This window comes from Rattus norvegicus, chromosome 6, assembly GCF_021556685.1.
Source record: "Rattus norvegicus strain SHRSP/BbbUtx chromosome 6, alternate assembly SHRSP_T2T, whole genome shotgun sequence".
Lineage (NCBI taxonomy): Eukaryota > Metazoa > Chordata > Mammalia > Rodentia > Muridae > Rattus > Rattus norvegicus.
The window spans coordinates 16,805,817-16,827,401 of NC_141539.1; the positions used below are offsets into that span (position 1 = coordinate 16,805,817).

Below are 21,585 nucleotides of genomic sequence, written 5' to 3' on the forward strand. Positions count from 1 at the left end.
GTTCAATTCCAGGACAGCCAGGGCTACACAGAGAATCCTTGCCTGGAAAATAAACCCTCAAAACAACAGAAATCAAAAGAAAGAATCTGTCACAAAAATTAAGTTAAATCAATATTTTGAAGGAAAACCAGACAAATGCATGAAGAAGTGATAAGCTGTGAATACTGTGTCCTCATCACAATCTGCTCTCACAGACTATGAACATGTTAGGGACACTTGGTGGGCTTGTTTACTGCATGGGTGGTAGGACCAGGATCCTTGGGGAACAGGAGGAAGGATGGAGTCCCTTGTATCTTGGGGTAGACAGCTCCATAGGGCCTCCAGCGAACCACACCTTTCCATACAAATGTCTTGTATATTGTATAGTTCTATTCCTCCATGAGCATGTGACTTGCTCTTAGTAACATGACAACGATGGCCGGGAATAGTTCTGATAAGCCTTGCCTCTCCTCATAGCTGTTTTTCTGGAATGTTCTCAGGGAAGACAGCCACCATTCTGAAAGGCTAAGGTGTAGACTCATGAGATCACCCAGCACATAGTGTGGGCACGAGCTCATTCGCTGTGGCCTTTGTGGGCCTTTCAAGCTATCTCGAATGCACAAGTGGCTACTTGGCCGGAAACGGAATGAACACCAAGCCGAGCCCTTCCCAAATTATTGACCTATAAAACCATAAGCAAATAAAGCCGTGTTATTTTAAGCCATTAGGTTTAGGAGTGGTTTGTTACACAGTAATAAGAATGGAGAATCCTGTCATAGACGCTTGATAAATGCCTTGGAATGAGCAAGTGACTAACCCCCATGCTATGCTGGTGCTCAGTGGTTCACTGGTCTTCGATTCTTATTAAGTCTCCGTCACGTCTGCACTCTTATATGATTCCTGTGCAGCTCTGCCTTGTATGTCAAACTTGACAGGGTCACTGGATACCCAGATATTCAGTCAAATATCTTGGCCGTTTCTATAAAGGTGTTTTTAATAGGATTAACATTTAAACCTTTCCAAGCAGAGTTCTCTGCAAAATGTGGGTGGGGCTTATCTAGTAAGTGGGAGGATTGACTGGAACAGAAGGTTAACCCCAAATGAGAGAAGTCTCCCGTCAGACAGCTTTCAGACTGAGATGTCAGCCCTCCCTGGTTCTGTAACAGCCTGTTACTTTGTACTAAACAGATATTAGCCCTGCAAGTTTCGAATTGCTGGCCTCCACAATTGCTGAGACAATTTCTCTCTCTCTCTCTCTCTCTCTCTCTCTCTCTCTCTCTCTCTCTCTCTCTCTCTCTCACACACACACACACACACATATACACACTCTTCACACACACATACACACTCTCACACATTCTTCACACACACATACATACTCTCACACACTCTTCACACACACACATACACACTCTCACTCTTCACACACACACACTCTCTCACATACTCTTCACACATACACATACACACTCTCACTCTTCACACACATACACACACACACTCTCACACATTCTTCACACACATACACATACACACTCTCACACTCTTCACACACACACACTCTTCACACACACACTCACACTCTTCACACACTCTTCACACACACACATACACACTCTCACTCTTCACACACACACTCTCACTCTTCACACACACACACATACAACTCTCACACACTCTTCACACACACACACTCTCACACACTCTTCACACACACACACTCACACACTCTTCACACACACATACACACTCTCACACACTCTTCACACACACACTCTCACACATTCTTCACACACATACACACTCTCACACACTCTTCACACACACACATACACACTCTCACTCTTCACACACACACACATACACACTCTCACACACTTTTCACACACACATACACACTCTCACTCTTCACACACACACACTCTCTCACACACTCTTCACACACACTCTCACACTCTTCACACACTCTTCACACACACACATACACACTCTCACTCTTCACACACACACACTCTCACTCTTCACACACACACATACACACTCTCACACACTCTTCACACACACACATACACACTCTCACACATTCTTCACACACACACTCTCACACATTCTTCACACACATACACACTCTCACACACTCTTCACACACACTCTCACACACTCTTCACACACACACTCTCACACATTCTTCACACACATACACACTCTCACACACTCTTCACACACACACTCTCACACTCTTCACACACTCTTCACACACACATACACACTCTCACTCTTCACACACACACATACACACTCTCATACACTTTTCACACACTCTCACACACTCTTCACACTTCACACACACACACACACACACACACAGACACACACACACCCCTATCCAATCACAAGCTGACAGGTAGTGGTGGCTCAGTACTATCTACTATCAATTAGCATCGTGGAGAGTATCTTCATAGCAATCACCCAGGGGCAATTGTGGTGGCCAGAACAAGCCAATTCAAACCTTGAAGCATGATTCCTATGGAAAGCATATTGTTGAAAATCCCTAAGCTAAGAACTGTCTGTGCTCTGAGCTCCACAACAATTTTCGGTGACCATGATGACTTAGAGTTCAGTTCTAGTCTTCAGATACCTGTGTTCTTTCTCGAGTGGGTTCTGCTGTGTGTTGGACAAAGTCTAAGACTCTGGGCATTATGCAAGCAGAGTGGACACAGGCCCACTCCTGTGAGGGAGCCACACCCTCATGGCACCATATGTAAGCAAGCATAGCACAGCAGTACTGTGTGCCGTAGCAAAATGCCCGCCACCTAGTCCAGAAAGTCAGGAAGAGTTCTCGAAGTGACAGATCTGAGGAGCAATTAGGGGAAGACTCAGATGTTCCATGAAAGGGAGACCCTTTGGGAGGATGCCCTGCAGGGAGCGCATGGTGGCTCCCTTGCCTTTAGGTCTATGACAAGGCAGAGAGGATGGACGGGAGTTGCTCATCTGCACAGCCAGGCGTGAGAGAAAGACAGAGGAAGAGGCTGAGACACCTTCAACAGCGTCTTCATAGATAAGCTTCAGCTCCACAGTTCCTACCATCTCCACAGGTCGTTCGTTCATGTAGGACTCCATCAATGGAGGAGTCCATTGAGGTCAGCACCGTCAAGATTCAACCACTTCCTGAAAGTCCCACCTCTGAACACAGCTTTGGGGACCAAGTCTTTTTAGGGAGACACTTCTTACCCAAACCATAACACACCAATTTATCATTATTATTATTATTGTTGTTGTTGTTGTTGTTATTATTACATTAATAATAATAATTATAGCATAATTTCTCAAAAACCTAGGGTGCTCCGAAATGCTTTGACTGGGAAGGCAGCCTTCTTCTAGACAGGACTCAGGCACTTCTGGCTCTGACCTTGTGGCTCTGCTCTCTCTGAATCTCTGAGTCCTGGGACCAGAAAGGACAAGTGGGAGAGGGACTTTTGTGTCTTCCAACCCCCTCCCCCCCTGTCACTTTTTTCTTGAGAGTTCTGAGTTCTGTCTCATGTTGAGAATTAACTACCCTGTCTCTTTTCTGACAGGCTTCACCTCTTCTGTATCAGGGTCTCACAGGTATCCCTTAAAAGGATGTGGGTCTGTGGATGTGATCTTTGGAATCAAACAGATTTGAGCGGGCAGCCTAGTCTTCGCCCTTCTCAGTTGATTTGTACCTGGCCAAACTGCTCAAGCCTCGGTTTGCTCTCCGAGAAACGAACACAAGCACAGTATTTGGCTAGCAGCTTGCTTGTGAAGATTAACTGGGGACAGTGGCATAGTGTCTGGGCACTGAGTAAAATCAGGGTGTTTTTTTTTTTTGTTGTTGTTTGTTTATTTATTTATTTTTACCCTCCTGACAATCCAAAGTGAAGTGGGAGCTCAGATCTGGGTGCGGACCCACAGTCCCCATGGGGTCTCCAGCTTGCTTCTGCTTCTTCTAGACACAGCACCAGAGCACAACGCTCTGGGCCTTTCGGGGAGTCTGTGACTAGCTAACTCGTGAATGATGCCTCGTCAGGTGCTAGGATCCCATGGCTCCACCCTCGCCTCATTCCGGGGCACCCATGCCAGACCATCATCACGGGTACACCCTCCAACTGCCTCCTGCCACTTGAGTTTTATCAAAAGCTCAGTTGAGAGAAGTATAGTTCAAAGGGGGGGGGGTCATTTAAAGGCCACACATTCCATCCATTCTTCCAGATGCTTATCCCCAGCCAGTCAGAGGATCAGGAAACTGAGCTGTTCTTGGTCATCACCGAGTCCTTATCCACCCCTCCCTGATGACTTGGGGAGTCCAGTCCTCCAGTAGTGTACTCTTTGGGATGCTCTTCTCCAGATGGTCTCTCCTCAGACCGTGAGCACAAGACATTTTAGGCTCTGGTTTCCAGCAAAATGCTGCATCTGCTGACAAATTGGGGGTAGGGAATTCTGATGTGCAGGCCCAATACTTGTGAGGCTGATGCCCAACTACTTTGTCTTCATCTGGGTTGCCAGGAAACTACAGGCAAACTTGATGTCCACCTTAAGACTCTTAGAGGACCATGTGGGTTGTCATTTGAGGGAGATGACTTTTTTTTTCCAGACGCTGGCCAGACACATACATCCTTTTAGTGGTGCTTTTGCATCCTGTTGCTGTTTGAGAGTCCAGTGAAGCCAGAGTGGGGGTCCGTAAACAGTGATCTACATCCCAAGAAACTTAGACAGGGTGGAGCATTGGCCTGGATGTGTGGGAAAACAAGGAGGGGCCTGGTGACTACAGGACAAATGTCTCTTTCTCCATCACTATCGTGGTAATGAAGGGTCTGTCGCTGAAGCAGGGGGTCTAACAAAAAAGGAATTTTCCGTGGATTAGAAACAGTAGTACAGCTGTTGCTCAACCTGAAGTTGTCCCTGTGGCCCCCAGGCTGTCTGGTATTTTTGTTACATTGTGAAACACTGAAACTTGCAGCATCCTTTCTCTTCCTCTTCCCAGTCACCCCAGACACCCTTCTTCTTTCTGAGTACCTCTCTGTCCGCCCCTGCCCTCCATCTGGTTGCAGAGGCAGCTGCTAAGCTGCATACTAACTGTTCCTCCCTCTCCGGGTGAGACAGAGCTCCCTCAGGCAGGCCTGAGGCCCCAGATAGATACTGGGGCAAAGAGCAGAAGAAGTTGAGATGGCTCAAGACGAGCAGCCATGGACCCAAGGACAGCAACGGCACATACCATGGTCTTCTGAAAGAGCTGCTATGGCTGCTCTTTCATTTCATTCATTTTAATTAATTTTATGCCTTAGTTCCTCATGTACCTTCATCACTGCCCAGGCAAGACTCCCTCTTTTTTAAATAAAACCCTGGGTATGGTGGCATATGCCTCTGATCCCAGTACTTGAGAGGCAGAGGTAGGAGGATCTCTGTGAGTTCAAGGCCAGCCTGGTCTACATAGTGAATTTCAGGACAGCCAGGGCTATGCAGAGAAACCCTGTCTCAAAAAACCAAACAAGTTTGCTTTGTATGTAGAGGCATATGATGCAAAGGTGTGTGTGTGTGTGTGTGTGTGTGTGTGTGTGTGTGTGTGTGTGTGTGTGTGTGTTTGTGTGTGTAGTCAGAGGACAACTTTTGAGGATCAGTTCTCTCCTGTTCTGTGGGACTGAACTTAGGTCATCAGGTTTGGCAGCAAGCTCCTTTACCTGATAATCATCTTGCCACCCCATCCCTCCTTTAAATTTTTAATTGTCTAACATGGTGCAGTATCTATTTATCCATTTAGCTAGGCCACAGTCTCTTCACTTTACACAGTTGACTTTTCAAAGCCAGCCAGCTTGGGGCTTTCCTGTGCAGTATAACACATTAAACAGCCTTCCTGATCTCTCTTACTGTGTGAGTAGCTGCAGCCCCCATGGAGACCACCAGAAATGTAGTCTGGTGATGTCAAATGTCCTCTGAAGGGAGGAAGATAAAAGCCTCCTGACTGAGAACCAGCATTCCTGGTGTCCCCGTCTTTCCCTGCTCTCACTTTATGATGGTGGCCTCTTGGGTGAGCTTCCTCCATAGTTGCACGCATCCCTTTGGCGCTAATAATCTGATAATCTGCACACACCCACTGCTCAGTTCTCTCTCTGCCTCTACCTCCCTCTCTTCCTACGGTGTCTCAGGTAAACATGCTAGTCAAATGTTCTGCCCCCTGAGCTACACTTCCCATATATTTTCTATGGAGGTTAAATCTTCTATAGGTTTGCCAAGGGCAGTCCTTGTAGAGTTGAGATGACTGGTATAGTCTGGTGTGCTGTGTATAGTCCTCCTTTATCATGTCTGTCCACTCACTGAATAGGTGATGGAACAGCTGCAGAGCTGGCTAGCAGCAGAGTCCTTGGCCTTCCTCCCTTGCCAGGATGTCTTGGCAGAGGGCAGATGAGCTAAGAAAGAGGCATGGGACAGAGGGCTCCACCAGAGTCAACAACAGCAGCATCTGGGTCCCCTGACATCATCTGGGTCCCCTGACATGATGCCTGGTGTCTCTGGAATCTGATTTAATATTCTGTTTGGTCCAGGGATGGTCAAATTATTGTGCTTCAATAATTATGAGACCGTAGTTGTCGTGTACTGAGGTGGGTGTGTCTGGCAGCATTGCTGCAGGATGTATATGGGGGCTTTTGGCTCAGAGGGGAAGCAGGTCTCTCAGGCTTGGAGGTGGAACATGTCCTGGATCCTGACAGGTGATGTATCATGTATCCTGTGTCCTGTGTCCTGCTAGCAGAGTGCTTTTTTTTTCCAGGAGTGATTGATAAAGGGGAGACACAGGGAGAGAGGATGGAGGGATTCTGGTGTCCACATGCCATTCACAGTCTCCTTCATCCTGTCTCCTTCCTCTTGCCCTGATCTCCCTCACAGCCTCTGCCCCACTTGGGTTTCCCTTCTCTATTTTACCCTTCTCAATCCCTACAAGGTCCTCCCTGCTGACCACAGCCAGAAGGCTGGCCTCGTGCCTCATTCTTAGGGGGCGGGGGGCTTCTGGGCCTCCATGGCTAGGTGGCAAATAACCAGGCCCACCTCGGCCCTCACAGCAGACATGTATTTCTTACTAGGGCTCTTTCCATAGCTCCAAACCCTCACTCAACAGAGTGTGTTACCTTTGGCTTGCAGCACTGTCTTACCCTCTAGGAGCCTCTACAACGGCCTTCACCTCTGACCAGCTCAGTCAAGGTAGCCTGGTCATTTCCCAGACAGACTGAACTTCTTTGATGTGAATCGTGCCTGAGGACAGGCTGGGGATGCTGCTGTAACATCTCCCCAGTCATCTGTGGCCAGGGTTGAGAGAACTGCTTTCCTGAGGGAAGAGTACCACAGAAAGAACACTGGGTACAGTGCACGAACCTAGACTGGTGACTACCCTCAGGTAGTGGAGTGTCCCTGGCCAAACCCCATTTCTCCAGTCATTGGACAAGAGCACCTTGGGGAGAAATGACCAAGAAAGAGAAGGGGCCAGGAAAATCTACTAAACTCTCCCATCATTCCAGAAACAAGAGGGTTTTAAAAGGACTGGGTAACCACCTGGGCAGGGGCAGGGGCAGGGGCAGTGAGGCAGAGGTAGGGGGTAGGGGGCAGGGGCAGGGATGTAGGGGTAGGGGGTAGGGTAGGGACAGGCTGAAGCAGGTTCCCTGGTCTGCCGTCCTCTACAACCCAGTCATCCTGGACCCCCAGTGAGTAGTCTGTGGATTCTGCCCTTCTCTGGACAAGAGGCTAGGGGACTGCTTTTGGAGGGCATGGTTTCTTCCAGAACCAGTGTGGGGAAACTGGCCAGGGCTAGAGGGTGTGGGTCTCAGCCAAACTTTACGAGAGAACCTTTGCTGAGGCCCTGGCCTGCTGCAGCTACTCTGTAGGCCCTCTGGACAGAAAGGGGAAGTTTGGCTGTATTTAGAAAGCTGTTCGAAAACAGGAATGGCGGGGGGGTGGGGTGAGGGTTGGGAAGGCGGGAGCCAGTCATCCAGAAAGGCTTCAGCAGGGGCCTGAGGACAAAGTTGTCACTTAGGAAGCTCTTAGAGCTAGAAGATGGGGGAGGGGCAGAGTGAAGAGGAGAGAGGAAGAAAAGAAAGGGGGAGGGGAGAAGGAGGAGCTCTCCACCAGAATGCCTAGCGTTCTATGCTGGATGAAAGTACTGGACATGTGCTCCACTGTCCCAGAGGCTCAGGTGGTGACTGCCCCTTAGGGGACAGAGGGATAGGACAGAGGCTAAGAGGGGAGAAGCTTTGGGTGTCTCCCCTAAAGTGTGGTCAGACTCCTCTGTTTCTTAGTCCCTTTAAGATCACCATAATAAAATACCCAAACCAGGGTGGTTTGTTGACAGCTGACATTCATGGCTCAAGCACTGGAAGCTGGGAGGGATGGAGCAACCATGATTTTAACCAAAAACACTTACAGAAGGTCTTGCCTCCACCAGACGTGCTTGAGCAGAGCTGCTCTTCCAGAGGGGTTCCTATGCCCAGGACCAGGAGAGGACCCCATCCCAACATGGGGCATGCTACACCAGCCACAGAGCAGACCATGACCTTTCTCCAAGCCATAGCAAGAAGGGCCTGCTCTGAGGTGGGAGCTAAAGAAGGGCTTCTGGGTGTGCCCTGGTGAGGACAACTGCTCACCTCAACCCAACTCAGGACTCAGTGCCAGCTGTGTGTCAGCGACTCTGCTAAGTGCCAGAGGGAGACAATGCAGTTTCTTTCCTTGTGTAGTTAGAGTCTACTGAGGGTTCACCGGTGGGTCAGGGTTTCTCCCAAGCTGTGAGCACAGCCAGGTGAAGGCAGGGGCAAGCAAGGCTCCTTCCTATCTCATTCATCTCTCCGAGGAAACAATAGTCATCCCCTTGAATACTCAGGCAAGGGCTAAGAAGTGTGTGCGTGAGATTTCCGAACCTGTTGAAGATTCAGACTGTGGGGCTCTGTAAGTGGGCCTGACTGCTCGTTCACTAACTAACTTGGCTAAAGCTAGGCTCTGGCCTGAGTGTGTGGTACCTGTGTAGTACTGATGTATAGTGCTGACATGAAGTATTGACATGTAGTGATGGCATGTAGTGCTGACATGTAGACTGTAAAATCTACATGGGCTTCACTAGCTTTCCTTTTGACATTTTTTATTTTTTGAGTACAGTTCTCTTGTAGCTCAGGCTGCCTCTAACTTGCTATGTAGCTAAGGCCTACCCTTCATTTTTTATCCTTCCGCCTTCACATCCTGAGTCCTGGAGTTATCATCACCACACCTGTTGTTAGTTTGTTTTCTCCTGTTTTTCTCAATTCAGTCTCCCTGTTGATCATTTCTCTGTCCTTCTTACCCCTACCTACCCTGCTCCCTCCCTCCTGCCCTCCTTCCCTCAGCACTGGAATCCATGGCAAATGACTGGATTCTAGGTTTAGGGAATATTCAATGTTCACAAGGCATGATGCTAGCTGACCTGAGATTTGGAGACCAGGAACACAGGGCATTCCCTTAAGAATTGTCAAACTAGTTTGGGATTCATAAAGTGCTTTGGTGGAAGACAGGTGCTTCTTAGGGGAACGTGTTAGGGGATGGGGTTGCAGGGAACAGGAGAGTGGGTGCAGTGCCTGAGTGTGGGAATGCCGGTGCTGCGGTGCGCATGGCGTGCCCAGGTTGTGTCAGAAGCCTCCAAGGCTAGCACAAGGGATCACTGAAGAGCCTTTCCCCAGATTTACCCATTATTTATGCTTCCGAAAACGTCTGAGGAAAAGTTAGACACCTTGACCTTTTCGCTTTAATTACTTCGGGGGATATTTTCAAGGATCTTCTTTAATACAGTTTGCTTTCCTTTCGGTTAAGCCTTATCCCAGACACTGGTGGGCTATTCTAGGTTGTAAATAAAGCTTACGTTGTGGGAGTCAGCTAGGCTATCCTTTTGTATGATGATGCTGTGCTGGTGTGCTGGCCACTGGTGGATGCCTAATCCCTAAGTCTTGTCAGAACTGTGTTGACCTCAGGAGTCCTGCTTGAGTTTGTTTTCTGATGGACAGCTGGTCTGTGTTCTTAGGGACCTGGCTGGGCCTCTGTTACATTTTGTTTCCCTCCACTTTGTTCTAGAATTTTCTGTGCATTTTCCCAGCCACAGATGTGACTGTCGTATGGTATTGGCTTGCCAGTGTCTAGCATGGTATGTGGGCTACAGAATCAGTTTGGTTGGGCACCATCTGTGCCTTGGAGGGCAGAATGGGGTCCTTAGCTAACAACGAAGGTTCCCCATATCCGTCTTGCCAGGAAGATTGAGGCTCTGTGGCGGTCTGGCTCATTGTCCTGTGGTCCTGCTCAAGACTGGAAGTCTAAGGCAAAGGAAACATTTTCCAGAGCACAGCTGAGGGACAGAATGTCTCAAGGAGATGGGCTGGGTTGGGCTGGGCTGGGCTGGGCAGGGCCGGGCTGAGCTGGGCTGGGCAAGCAGGGTTTTGGAAACCCCCTGCTTGTTCTGGGAGCTGTTCAGAACACTGAGGTTTTGGAAAGCCATGGCGGCTTGTCACAACTGTTGCTGCTTTGAGGAGGAGGTGGAATGGCCTGGTGCCTAATGCCTTGGGTTGAGTGGGAAAGGTGAAGTCCAGCCTTGCCAGCCTGGGACCTGGGCCTCTGCTGGGCCTGGGGGAACACTGGACTTTGAAGAGGAATAGAGCCCTCAGGCCGAGGCCTCTGAATGGTGAGAGTGTTGCCGTGGCCAACCATGCCTGAGGTTTGTTTGGTAGGCAGTGGACTTGACACAGCCATGAAACTTTCGGGCCTGGTCTCAAAGACACCCCTGATGGAGCTGGCAGGGGAACCCCCAGAGGACCCATGAACAGAACACGCCAGAGTACAGGACGAGGAGAGGTCAGGGTTTTATAAGACACTTGGTCCAGGACTTTAAAGTCAGGGAGGGCTTAGGCTTGAGGAAGGCCGGAGCCTCCTTCTCTAGTAGCTTCTACACTCTTCTGCCCTGCTTTTGACACAACCAGAATGCCCAGGGTCTGGTGCCAGCCCTGCTCTGTGATCAAGGGCCAGCCAGTTCACCTCTGTAAACTGTCTTCTCACCCCTGAACTGGGGTGGAGCACTGGGCCCCTTTAGCAGCTGCTCTCAGAGAGCTTCCGAGGGCTCGGAGAACAAGAAAATACACACAGATGACCAGACTACCACTTCACTTCAAAAATAATTTTGTTTATTCTTACCGTGGGCTGGGGAGAGTGTTTGACTGGGAATCACACACAGGTGGAGGTCTCTCCTTCCACGTTTAATAAAAATTACATGGATTGAGCAGAGAGGTCTCCAGATTTAAAAGCAAGCGCTTTCATCCCCTGAGATGTCTCTAGATTTGATAAGGGCACGGTGGACCCAGGCAAGTTCCCCACAACATTCCTCGAGGGGCGGCCCTGACTTTTAACTACAGACTCATTCTTCTTGGTGTCATGGAGGGCCTGACACAAGTAGGGCTCTAGGCTGAGCAGGCAAGTCCATCTAAGCTCTCCTACAAGCCATCAGAGGCACGTGCCACTCCCAGTTCCATAGCTCCAGCTCCCCCCAACCCCGACAGAAACCTCGAGGCTTTCAGGGTCCGGCAGCCTGCAGAAGGGACCATGCATCCTGCCCACCCTGGCTCCTGGACGCCCTGATCCCTCTGGGGGGTTCTGGAGAAGAGGGAACTCGGGTCTCCTTGCTGCGGTCCGTTCTCCCATGGCACTGACGTTGCCCTGCGGCCCAGCTGGCTGCAGTTTTTCCGCAATAACAATATCCCGGGGAGGGAGGAGCGGCGGGGTGAATGGGCGCCTTTGTCCCCGACTCGGTGAAGGCCGATTAATTATGCGCCGCGGAGCGCGGGAGCGCGGCTGTCCGGCCCCCTGCGCGCCCTGAAAGGCCTGGGCTTGGGAGCGCGGCCGCCGGCTCCGCGCCGACGCACAAAGGGCCGCGCATTAGCAGCCCAGCAATTACCCAGCGTTTTGGATGTGTCCTTGTCTCGCTGACACTGCGCCGCCCCTCCCCGGGCGGCTGCACTTTGAGGATTTGCAAGTCCTTTCTTGGTTGCTAGGGGCGACTAGGCAGAGGGGTTGGGAGCTTGGAGTTGGGGTGGGTGGGGGATGCCAGGCCTGCCCAGTTGGAAGTGTCCCGGGCCGAAGTGGGGGAGGGGTGAGTGGTTGTCACCCCTAGGGACCTGGACCTTAGGGGCTCTAAAGCTAGAAGCCTGGTCAGAGTGCAGATTCCTGGGCCACACTCAGAGGACTTCTGTCTTCGTCGGTATAGAGTGTCTTTTAAGCACCACAGACACAGTTTTTAAAAAGCTAGGGTGGAATAGTCAAACAAAATGTATAAACTAAAGTTTGAAAAGCATTGAAATTTATGATTCTTTTGTGTGCACAAGTGGATGGAGGTCAGAGGACCCCACTTGTAGGAGTCTGTTTTCACTTTCTACCGTGCGGGGCCTGGGAGATATTCAGGCTCAGCAGCAACAGAAGGCTGGTGAACCTTCTCGAAGGCCTTTCTCACACAGCTCCCCTGTGTGACTTTTGCCACATACATGCCCTGTGTCATCCGCAGCACATTGACGGACAATCACCAGTCCAGAACACTCCCTGAATCCTCCTACGAGCCCCACCCTCCCAGGTTCTCCGGAGGGTGACACATCCCTTAAATTTCATGTAGCTGTGGATCGAAGACCCACGGGAGCCTGCAGCGTGTGCTGCTTCATCTCCGACTTCTCACTGAAATCCGGACGGCGTATATGCAGAGTTGGTTTCCTTAAACAGCTCACCTGCAGGTTAGTGGACACTGAGACCGCGTACAAATTGTGGTCATTGTAAGAAAAGCCACTGTGATCATTTTGTACACATATTTTCATGTGTGTCTTTTGGGTCAATACCTAGAAGTGCAGTCGCTGGGTCACCGGGCAGGCTTGTAAGAGAAAGCAGCTGGCTTCCTTTCTTTAGCATCTATACTCTGTGCGCCTCACAGCGCATGGGAAGTGTATCGGCGTTCCAGTTACTCTACATCCGGGTCAGCACTTGGCATTGTCAATGGTTTTGAGTTCAGCTGTTTTAACTGTTGTGACACGGAATCTCACTGTAGGTTTGTTTGTTTGTTTGTTTGTTTGTTTGTGTTTGCTTTTAGGAGAGCAGGTGATTTTAATACCTGAGCTCCAAAGACTCTGTATGTGACTGTGGTTGCTAACTTTTCACCAGCCACAGACAAATCCTTCTCCCTCACCCCCACAATGAATTGTGTGGTTGTCATTGCTGCTGCTGTTGTCTCTGAGTGCGGTGCTGGGAATCGAACCCAGGACTTTGCTCATGCCAGGTAAGCACCGCTCCCTGAGCTATACCCCTGGCCTTCTAAGAAGGATTTTAGCCTCAGCTCCCTGTTTTGTTTGGCCCTCAGGGTGCAGACCTTCAACAGCACTCTGTGTGGTTCCCCACAAACACCCTTACTTATTGATTTATTCGTTTATTTAAAGGAATACCCCCTTATCCATTTACCAGCCAGACCCCCAGCCCTAAGTTAAGCAACCACACAAACAGGTTTGAGATCACATTCTCGGATGTTGGCTTAGTGACTTTTCCTAAAATATCTGGACAGAAGCAACTTGAGGAAGAAAGGGCTTGTTCTGAAGTACAATTTGTTGTGGGGAGCTCCTGGAGGCAGGAGCATGAGGTGGCTGGACATTCGGCACCCACACTCTGGAGGCAGAGAGTAACAAGTGCTCGAGTTAGCCAGCTTTCCCCTTTCCTTTTCCTTTCTTCTTTTCTTTTTTTTTGTGACAAGGTTTCTCTGTATAGCCTTGACTGGCCTGGAGCTCACTCTTTAGATCAGGCTGGGCCTCAAAAATCACAGAGATCCTTCTGCCTCTGACCTGAGTGCTGGGATTAAAGAAGTGTGCTACCACTAACCCAACCTAGCTTCTCCCTTTTAAGCAAAGATCCAAGCATAGTGAATAGTGTCACCCACTGTTAGAGTGGGTCTGCCCACCTCAGCTAACCTAATTAAGACAACCCCTCACAGGCATGCCCAGAAACCAGGAGGCAGGAGCCGATGTAGAGGCCCTGGAGGGATGCTGCTTACTGGCTTGCTCCTCATGGCTTGTTTTGTCTGCTCTCTTATAGAACCCGGGACCACCAGCCCAGGGATGGCCCCACCCACAGTGTGCTGGGCCTTCCCCCACAGATCACAGCTGTACAGCCAGAGCTTGTGGAGACATTTCTCTCTCCCCTCTGATGATGCTAGTTTGTGTTAAGTTGACACACGAAACCAGCCAGAGCAACCAGAGTGGTTCATAGTACAACTGCTCTGTTTCGTTTTACTCCAACCATTCCATTCCTGTTGTTGTTGCTGCTTTCCCAGACAAGGTTTCTCAGTGGCTTTCCCAGGCATGCCTGGCTGTTCTAAAACTCATTCTGTAGATGAACCAGGCTGGCTCCGAGATCTATCCACCTTTATATCCAGAGTGCCGAGATTAAAGGTGTGTGCTACCACCTCCAGACTTCACTCCAAACTGAAGAGATGGCCGGAACAGGCAGGACAGTCCTCAAGAAGTCACCCAGGATGGAGGTACGCCCGCCCCTCCCCGCTTCATAAGAGCACTTCTGTGTGTCGGCCATATCCTTCACTTGAGGATGTAGAGCAAGCCAGGAGATGGAGTTAGAGGCGAAGGCTGCCCGATGTTGGTGCTGGGAACCTAACCCTGAAAAAACGGCAGCCTACCTAACTGCCAACTCATCTCTAGGCCCCTCTTCTCTAGACTTCTAAGAGTCTGCCACATCAAGTGTTGAAAGGCGCCATGTTGGGCTGGGCGATGGCTCGGTGGGTAAAGGTGGCCAAACCTGATGATCAGTTTGATCCCTGGGATCCACATGGTAGAAGGGAAGAGCTAGGTCCTCAGAGTTGTTCTCTCTTCACACGGCACGCATGCACACAATAAATAAGTAAATGTAATTAAAAAAAAAAAGACTAGAGATAGTTCCCTTTACTGTGGTTTCAAGGTGATTTAGGGAAAATAATAAGGGCTAGCATACACATGCACATGCACATACTAGCATTAGACATAAGGAGATCTAATTAGCCCAGCCTGCAACTAGTTACAGCACCCTGGAGGCAGAAGCAGGCAAGATCTCTGTAAGTTCAAGGCCAGCCGGATCTATGTAATGAGTTCCAGGCCATCCATAGTAGAACCTGGTCTCAGAAACAAAACAAACAAAACAAAGAAAAAGAAGAAGGAGAAGAGGGAGATGGAGAGGGAGAGGGAGGAAAAATAGATATAATTAAATGGGATTTGTACTTCCCAGAAGGGAGAGAGATCAGCAGGAGGTGGTCAGAGAGGACTTCCTGGAGGAGGAGAAGGCCGGGATTGAATAGCATGAGAATTCCAGGACAAGCTTTGTGAAAGAACTCCCCATGGGTGTCAGGGTGGTCCCCGGAGTAAAGGCTCCAACTGTGAGCTGTGCAGTGCTCTAAGACTGGTGACAGTCATTCCATGACTTGTTTAGGATTTGTGTCTCCAGGAAGGCCACCAGGTCATAGATGGTTTCCCCACAGAATCCTCAGAGGCCAGCCTGACGTGACCACTCGCAGAGGAGATTCATGGGTGTTCAGCCATCTTATCCCTCCCTCCAGATGCAGCTACAGGAGACATTTGCCACTCCCCAAAGCTCTAGGGGAACAGTGTTGTTAGTACTCGGAGACTCAAATTCGCATTCTTCTCCTTAGAGGGCTGTCACCGAAGACAAGAGCAGTCATTCACCTCTAAAGCACTGTGCAGAGGCCGTCAGGTATGAGTAATGAAGTGAAACAAAAGAAACAGTATTGCCTTGAGTATTGTGTGTGCCTGTGTGTGTGTGTGTGTGCATGCACACGTGCACATGTGTGTACAGGCATGTGCATGCGTGTCTGTCTACATACCACATCACACATGTGAAGGAGAGAAGAACCTCAGGTGGGAGCCTCATTTCTACCTTGCATCAGGCAGTGTCTCTCATTCAGTGCACACACCAGGCTCGCTGGCTTTTGCTGTGTACTGTGTTATTGCCCCTGCCCCAAGATTCTTCATCTCCAGACGTAGAATGTTGACCCGAGGTAGAGCCTGGGAAATGCTCGCATGTTTGCTTTAATGGGAATGCTCTAGTGAGGAGAGATGTGTTGCTCCTTAGACCTGCCACGGCGGCTGCCTTTGCAGGGGCTCAGTTGTTCAATTCCCCCCTGGAAATTTAATAACTACGTTATTATGGTTTGTCAGGTTGATTTCTATGGCTTGTGCTGTGAAGTGGGTTCGCGTGTTACTTCGTTACTTTGTGGTCCTCCCCTGCTGCTGCTCAGAATATGGTATCTTCATTGAGCGAGAGAAATGAGCCCCCTTTCTGGGTGGGCAAACTGGAGAAAGCAGTGTTTTCCCTGGGGCAGACATAGCCTCTCATCAGGACAAAAGTGCCTGGCGGTGGAGGGTGAGGCTGGGGTGGTTTCAGGCCTCGCTCCAGTCCCGTCTGTGGTCAGGCCCCTCTGTGCAGGCACAGGCCACATAACATCACTCATGGTGGCCTGGACCGCAAGCCACTTGTTTCGTGGATGATTCGTCTTCTGTCTCAAAGCAGAGTCTCGTGTAGAGGTTGGCTTTGATCCTCCTGCCTCAGCCTCCCAAGTGCTCCGTCAGAACCTTCTGGTGACCAACTTGCGGGCTTTAGAGCAGCAGTTCTCAACCTTCCTAAAGCTGTGGCCTTTTAACACAGTTCCTCATGTTGTGGTGACCCCCAAGCATAAAATTACTTCATTACTACTTTATTACTCTAATTCCGAATCGTGGTGTACATATCTGATATGCAGGATATATGGTGGCTTTAGAGGAAGCCTGCTCCTGAGCCCACTCCCATGCCAGTGCTGGGCTGGAGCCCATGGCCAAATACATGCTCAACATGCACTCCATCACAATGCTCTACCCCTAGTCTGACAGACACCCTTCCCTCTCCCATGGGAACAAAACTCACTGAGGGAGAACAGTCACGGTCTCTGGGGGTGACAAGGCGGGGCCTGTGGGCGATGGTGACAGTAACTGGAAATCACCCCCAGAGGACTGATGACACAGGAAGAAAGACCAAGGAGGCAGAATGCTGTGAGAACGGGTCTCACCACTTCTTTTCACAGCCAGGCAGCCACAGTCACCAGAGGAGGACTGTACCCTCATGTGAGCCATTCTGGTTTTCTGGGAGGAAGCCGGATAGATATGAGTCAGCCATGACTGTCTCATTTCAGGGGACATCATGTAGGACATCTGCGTCTGTAACTTCAGAAGGCTGTGTGGGACTTGGGTATGACTCTTCGGGGTGCATACCTAGTGTGTACAAAGTGTAGCCCAGCACCAGCGCTAGGAACTAAGAAGCCATTTAAAGATAGGAACCTGTAGCAAGGTATATTTGGGTTCCAATCTCAGTTTTGTCCGTCTCTAGCTCTGTGGCCGGCGCATATTAACCTCTTATTTGTTTGTTTACCTAGATTAATTTTAAGGACAGGTTCTCACTGTGCAGCTCTGGCTGGCCTTGACCTCAGGAAGTGCTGAGACTAAAGGTGTGTACTCTCGTTGCACAGCTCGACACTGCCCATAACTCCAGCCCCAGAGGATCTGATGCCATATTCTTGGGTTGGGCACACACATAAAAGTGGTGCCCCTGCCCCCGCACATAAACACACATCACACATAATAAAAAAAAAAAAAGGAAAGAAACCATGCCTTGCCTGTTCTCTTCTTTTCAACTTGGATGTGGATCTGGGTACACCAGAGGTTCTCTAAATGTAGCTAAGTGACATGGTGACTTCCAATCTCATGGGAAAGCTCACGTAGCTTCTGGTGGCTTCTGTTACGACAATCACACTGGGATTCTTCAATTGCCACAGGAGAAAGCCACAGCCACCCATCCTTGGTGGAGCCCCCAATATGTGAATAGAGAAGCCCCAGAGTTTCTCCTGTCCCTGACTGCAAACTCAAGACCCTGGAGTGAGGCCAGCCCAGTCACTCCAACCCATACCCAAGAGAGTTGGTTGCCATTGCTCTAAGCCCCTGTTTGGGGATACTGTGCTAGGGCGCAATGGACAAGCTAGAACAGACTCTCCAATACCTGGAGGTAGACCTGCTTCCATAGCAAATCCTCATTATGGCTTTAGGACTGGGATGTGGGCAGCGGTTCTCCAGGCTTTGAAGGCCTACTGTTACCATTGGAAACTTGATGGTCTTCTAGGAGCCTACTGGCAAGGGGTTAGAGGGAACTGAGGGAAATGTCATTGGAAACCGTGGGGGAGGGCAAATGGGGGACATTTGTCAGACAGTAGAAGAAAGTTTAACAGAACTGTCACTTGAAGTGACTCGGGTCATAAAAAATGTACCTGAGGACTTAATGGTTTGGGCTAAGGAGACTTTGTTTTGACAGGGTTTCGTTGGCTTTGAACCCTTGACCTGGCTAACCTAGCTTCCTGGGTACTTGGCCCATTACAAATGTGCACTGGGCCCAACTAGGCTAAAGAGACTTTAGAATGGACTTTGGAAGTGTCTGTTGGATTACTGAGTGGCATGTGGCAGGCTGGAAAACAATGAAGTGAAAAGGAAGCTAACTTTCAAATGAAATTTATAGAAATTAAAACAGAGCCAGGGATCTGTGGGGTTTGAAAATGAATCTGTTTCTCATTCTCAGCCTCCACAAATGGAAAAAATATGCTCAAAGTAAGAAAAGGCTCCAGGTCAAAAATAAAACCCAGAGCTAAATGATAAGATAAACCTCAGATCTAGATGTAGGACTAATACCTGTAATGCCAGATATTATCACACAACACACGAAGGCAGGAGGATGCCTCTGAGTTTGAAGCCAGTCTGAAACCCTGTCACAAAAAAACTGTGGCTGCTCTGTTGGTGAGTTCATGGAAATGGCACTTAGTTTACGTGCACTCTACGAAGGGACTTGGAGGCTGTGTGTAGTACCACATACCCATTACCCAAGACCCTGGGAAGCTTGGAGCCAGCCTGGGTTACACAGCAAGCACCAGCTTCAAAAAAGTAGAGACCAAGTGTGGTGGTACACATCGATAATCTCAATACCTGGGAGGTGGAAGCAGGAAGATCGGGGGTTCAAGATCAGCCTTGGCTATATAGAAAGTTTGAAGTGGCCTGGGCTACACAAGTCCCTGTTTTAGAAAATCAAAGGGGGAAAATGGTGGAAGAGTGAAAAAAGACACCACTGGTCAACTCCTGACACTCATTTGCCAGTTTTCCACGAGTCTGGACTTGAGACTCACCTTACCCAACTGAAGATATCCAGGAGGACTGTCTCAGCGACACCTTTGAAGCATGGGGAGTCTAACTCCTCTCCTGTATATATCCACACAGAGAGGAGACTGGGAAGGCCAAGTGAGGAGAGCGGCCTTAAGAGTCTGTGGAGAGAAGGAGTTCTTTTCATCCAGGTACAGCCTAGCCTTCCACAGTCTTGGCCGCCATGCCAAACTTAAGGCTGGGCCAAGCTTCTAGATATCTGCAGCTGCTGTCTGCCTGGAGCACCACGAGAGACATGCCCTGCCCTCAGTGAGATCTGTAGAAGAACTGCTCAGCCACTTAGGAAGCAAGAAGAGATAATGCGTGTCTGTGGCTAATTTTAAGACATTGAACTTAGTGTGCCTTTAAAAAATTTAGTTAGCATATGTGTGTATGTATGTATGTATATCTGTGTGTATATGTGTATGTATGTGTGTTTGTGTATATATGTATGTGTCTGTATGTTTCTGTGTATATATGTATGTGTATATGTGTGTAGTGTATGTATATATTGGTGTATATGTATGAATATGTGTATGTATGTGTATACTTATGTGAATCTGTGTGCATATATGTATGTGTATATGAATATGTATGTATTTATATGAGTATTTATGTATGTGTATATGTATATATGTGTATGTATATATGTGCGTATGTATGAGTATGTATGTGTGTATATATATGTGTGTATGTATGTATGTGTACATGTGTGTATTTGTGTATATATCTGTGTGTTTAACTGTGTCTATATGTGTGTGTATGTGTATGGAGGTCAGAGGACAACTCTTGGGAATTCATTCCTTCTTGTCACCTTTTGAGGTTGGGGGATTGAATTAAGGTTGTCAGGGGTTGGTGCTTCTGCCCTCTGCTGAGTCCAAGTGTGCTTTATCATAAAATCGTAGATTATTAAAAGCTTGGGTCATGGCTCAGTGGGTAAATGTGCTTGCTGTGCACATCTGTAACCCCAGCTCTTCTGTAGCCAGATGGGAGACAGAGACTGGAGAATCATCCAGTGGCCAGCTAGCCTAGAGTACACAGCATGGTAGATATGAAAGAGAGACCCACCTTAAACAAGGTGGGAGAAAGCATTGAACTATGACCTCAACATGTGCATGTCCCCTCCCCATACCTGCCAAAGGCAGAGCTTGGTTTACAGGAGCCATCTAGTAGGTATTCTAATTAGATGAACGAGTCTCTTCTTCCCAAACCTTCTCCTCTGACACCTAGTGCCCCTGAGTTGATCAGCCCATACCCTCCAAATATGACAATGAACTGCTGGTTTGACTGACTCCCTTATCAATGGAATGAGTTTGATATCAAATGGACAAGAAGTGGACCTCATTTACATCCAAGGCAACAGTAGATTCCAGAGGACCATTAGTGTGTCTGCAATCAGAAGGGAGTAGTAGGAAAGTGTCCTTGGCCACAAGGTCACGTAGACTTACAATGCCTAGGGAATGTGACAGAAGCTCAGGCGCAGGCAGGGACCTGGGGATGTTGTGGCTGCAGTTCTGGAAGGAAGTCAAGGTAAACAGGAGGCAAAGTCCCATGCGAAGGCAAGGAATCTCACCCAGGTCATGGGAAGCCCACAGGCAGGTCTGAAATTTGCTGCAGAAGGAGTCAGGCACAGGAGGACAGATACTTTCTGCAATCCCACAAGAGTAAAGTTCAAAACCAGGCAAAGCTAACTGATTGGCAAAAGAAATCTGTACGTGTGGTTACTCAGAGGGAGATAGGTGATGCCTGTCAGAGAAGGCTCCAGGGAACCTTCTGGGGCCTTCTAGAATTATTCTGTACTTCATGCAGGTGAGATGCATAGCTAAACAAGTCCATGGAGCTGTACCTTTAAGATCAGTGTGTACCTTGACTTTCCCGGAGAAGTTCGAGGCACATTGGTGTTTTGCTTGAAATGGTGTGGCCTAGCTGAGTTGTGACATGGGGCCCTGCTCTGGGGTGACAGAGAGGAGGATCTAGAATGCTCTTTGAGGACGGTGTGTGTGGGGTGTCTCCTCCTTCTCCCCATCCACTTAGGTGTTGGGAACGGGGGGGGGGCATTTAAATAAGACCAACAGTAGCATGTGCTTGGTGTCTCGGTTTGGTTCCTCAAAGCTGAGCAGGAGAGGTGGTCCCCAACGCCCTAGGCCCAAGTCAAGAGCTCACTGGCTGTGCTCATCGGCCTGCTTGGAGTCTGGGTGGCATCCCTCTGCGGTTTCTTGTCTCACTGAAACTGTGGGTTACATGTGTTTCATTCAGAATGCCCTGCAGGAAGCAGCAGGCCTTGCATTCCAGAGCTTTTAGTCATTTTCTCAGAGCT

The 21,585-nt window shown here is 49.1% G+C and overlaps 1 long non-coding RNA gene across 3 annotated transcripts in view; it reads left to right on the plus strand.

Moving 5' to 3' along the window:
* Positions 1–17,696, plus strand: part of LOC134479092 (uncharacterized) — a 96,680-nt gene extending 78,984 nt beyond the window's left edge. The window contains exons 1-5 of one of the 3 annotated variants that reach the window (XR_015622711.1): positions 12,038–12,755; positions 13,106–13,291; positions 14,095–14,539; positions 15,695–15,756; positions 17,468–17,696. This is a non-coding gene — a long non-coding RNA (uncharacterized LOC134479092). Of the gene's footprint in view, positions 1–10,719; positions 12,756–13,105; positions 13,292–14,094; positions 15,171–15,523; positions 15,774–17,467 lie in introns of those variants that run through there. The other 2 variants (XR_015622710.1, XR_015622709.1) reach the window with 2 other exon arrangements.
* Positions 17,697–21,585: the final 3,889 nt, after the last annotated feature.